Source organism: Mycetomoellerius zeteki, unplaced genomic scaffold (genome assembly GCF_001594055.1).
Source record: "Mycetomoellerius zeteki isolate Tzet28-1 unplaced genomic scaffold, Tzet1.0 scaffold91, whole genome shotgun sequence".
NCBI classification, from domain to species: domain Eukaryota; kingdom Metazoa; phylum Arthropoda; class Insecta; order Hymenoptera; family Formicidae; genus Mycetomoellerius; species Mycetomoellerius zeteki.
In genome coordinates, this window is record NW_017257947.1 from 412719 (window position 1) to 416579 (window position 3861).

Below are 3861 nucleotides of genomic sequence, written 5' to 3' on the forward strand. Positions count from 1 at the left end.
CATGTAATTTTACATGGAAATTACATGTATATGACTGGAAAATTATCTAAATTACATAAATATGCTTAGAAATTTACTGGAAATTGTAAATTTCTAATCATATTTAGGCAATTTTCCAGTCATGAACATGTAATTTCCATATAAAATTACATGCATTTTTTTCAGTGTATATATGTTGTTTCATTTTTCGTATAAAAATTATAGTATGAAAATAAATTACGTATTTTATGAAATAACTAATAAATTTTGCTCGTATTATAATATTTGCTTGTATTGTAATATATAATTACTATTATTTTCTAAAATACAGAACTGACATTAAAATAAAAAATGTACTTTTTATATGTTTTATTCATAAAAAATATGTTACTGCCACCCTTGGAACGTGTGATAATCAACCCCAAGAATAAGACTAATTGTCACATTTTTGCAGCTTTATTTAAAATGAAATAACTTATTTGTAAGATGATGTATTCAAGTGAATATTTGATTTTTATACTTAAGGAATGTAAGTATATTGTGGCGTATATAGTTTTTCAAAATCTTACATTCACTTTTTTCTAAAAATCATTATATAAAACTATGACAACTGGTCCCGGTCTTTCCTATTCTCTTTCAGAAGAGGGAAATTCACTCTATGATCGCTTGTGCTGAAAATCACCGTAATTTGAAATATCTTCCTGTTCATGAATTATATACGGAGACATATAAAGTATCGAACTGGCCTAAAGAACAACAGTCCACCTGTTGCTAGGCCTACAGACGCGATATAGTAAATACCTCGTTTTGCGATTTGCTATCGAATACTTTTATCTTCGACTAATCTTTATCGCATTTAAAATTGTTGCCATTCAATTTCCGATTTTTATTTAATTTTGTAGTGTTAACTAAAATATAAATGAAACTATTAAAATATATATTTGATATGAACAATATGGCATACGAACAAATATGTGTGGACCATCACCTCCAATGAAATTTATGAAAATTAATAATAATCTTCATGGATATAATAAAATGATGATAATAATAATAATAATAATAATAATAATAATCCGTGTGAATATATATTGGATCACGTCGCAAATATACAGGATAGGGTCCATTTTAGTCTAAATCTACTAGAATGTTTAAAAATCCTTAAGAGAGAGATAGAAATATTTTAGATAAACAAAAGTTGCTTAATTACTAGGAGGAAAGAAGATGGTCTCACTTTGATTAATCTTAAGAATATATTCTTAGGTCGAAGTCGCCTAAAATTTTTTTTAATTGAAATCCCCATTTTTTTATTCCATATTTATATAGCTGACTTCATAAGACACTAAAGAAAATTATAATATTTTCAAAATACTAATATAATATAATATTTTTTCATTAAGTACTTTACAAGTTGTAAGATTTGAAATTTAACAGATCAATGTTTAGTTAATTTACTATCTTAATGAAATTAAGCTCGAGACGAAGAGAAAATGATGATCTTGATTAACTTTGATATGTTGTTCTCAAGCTTAAACCGAGATCACCTTGAATGTTTTAAATTCATTTTTTATCCTACTCTATTGTAAATATATTTTTTATCGCACCTCATCATGAAAGGCAAGGGAAACTCATATTAATAAAGTACGCCGTTGGCGTAAAGAGAAAACTACTATGTCCATTGTTCTGAGTAATGCTAAAAATAGAATAAAAAACGTAATTTAAAAATTCAAGGTGTACGAATATAAAATAAAAAATAAGGGTATCAATTAAAACAAAATTTAAGTGATCTTGTTCTTCAGGATCTTATTGTCAACAAAAATCATCATCTTCTTTCCTCCTAATAATTAAGCAACTTTTGTCTAAAACATTTTTGTCTTAAATTTAAGGATTTTGAGATATCCTAATGAATTGATTAAAATGAACTACCCTGTATATTGATCATTTTGCGTTTGATTAATTTAATAGACTATTCAGAGGTGTCGCTTAGCTCTTCCTAGATTTATTCGGCTGTATGTGTAATGTATATTTCTTGTGTTTCTATTATACAGGCCCATCGCGGACCGACGGTTGTGCAGGTACTTAAAGTTAAGAAAAAGTTTGGGTTTGTTTATTACAATATAGCTTAGGCGCCTAGATTAGTTTTGAAGTTATAGAGCCGTAACTCGCCGCCCTATTAGCGCATAGATCACAGCCTTCGAGATGTTAGAGCAGACCTCGTTGTCAAGCAATTAATCTATTTCATCTGATTATAGTTATTCTAGCGTGTAATCATTCTTTGGATCTCATACGATTCGGTAAAGCCGCTTGCGTTTATAATTTATAAAAAGCAATTTGTGTTTCTAGGATTTTTAAGTTCCACATTTATATACGATTATATCTGACAAGGCAGGATTCTCTGAAAAGTCGCATGAAACGCATCCTTGAGGACGACTCTACATAAATTTATCTTATCAGTCTCTCTCTCTTTCTTTCTCTCTCTCTCTCTCTCTCTCTCTCTCTCTCATGTATATTCGCCTATATTAAATGCGGATGTGCAGAGGTATAATTAACAGCCCTCGGTGTACAGCCTATGTAGTATAATCGCCTCATTCGCGCTAAGTAAGTTCTATAGAAAAAAAGTGGGTAGTGCCAGGGTCGACCTTTGAAGTTATAGATCAGTGTTACTCAACGGTCGTATAGTGTAAAAGCATATTTTTCCCACGCCTTTTTACACGTTGTGAAACGCCAGAAAGAAATTGCGAAGATACCGTATTGATTTTATTTTTAATTATAAGGAAAAATTGAGGAACACTGAGCTAGATAATTTGAAGTTAGAGAAAACTTTATAAAGTTATATTAGAAACGTTTTTATACCTTGTGACCTTTGATAAAAAAATTCGAATGCGATATTTTATATCTAGTCTGTAGTTCGTATAGCATGAATGATATTTTAAGATGCATGAAACTAAGAGATACTACTTAAATCGAAGATTCCAGCTACTTTAGCATGTTTTTTTATATACATATCTATACTGACAAGGGAACCTCTCGAGGTGTTAAATTCTGATTTTAATGAAACTTTGTGAACTTGTAGCTTACATAAAGAGATGAATTTAGAAAATTACGTATTTTAAAATGTTTTATACAAAAGTTTTACAACAAAATTAGTTGTATTCAATCGCGTTTTTAGAATAATTATTTATTAATTTTTTTTTCAAAATTTTCGAAAAAAATTGTTAAATAATTATTCTAAAAACGCGATTGAATACAGCTAATTTTGTTGTAAAACTTTTGTATAAAACATTTTTTTATATCTCAAATAATTTTCAAGATATAACAGAAAAAGCTGAAAATCGCCATACATGTAAGGGGTGATTTCACCCCTTCAAACCGTTTTTTAGCCGCAACTGATATTTTCTAAATTCATCTCTTTATGTAAGCTACAAGTTCATAAAGTTTCATTAAAATCAGAATTTGACACCTCGAGAGGTTCCCTTGTGAGCCGTGCTGCAGCATACGAGATATTAATGTTCTTTTTCTGCAGATCATATAAATATACCAAACGTAGTCTAATGTATCTTAATTTATGTTTTCAAAATTTCTTTTAGTTTTACCTTTGCAAAAGTTTTCTTAGAATTTTTCACGTAATTATTCAAAATTCTTATGTAAATTTCAGAATTTCTTAGAATTTCTGTATAATTTTGTTAGTTTTTAGAAAATTTCTCATTTTTTATATAAATTGGAACACTTTTCAAAAATGCTGAGAAAGTCTACATCTTTTCTGGAATTTACAATATATATATTATTGTATATTATTTATATATATATTGTAAATTCTTCATATATATGAATTTTGAAATATTCTCAGACACTTCTAAGATTTTTCATTCTATAATTTCTGAA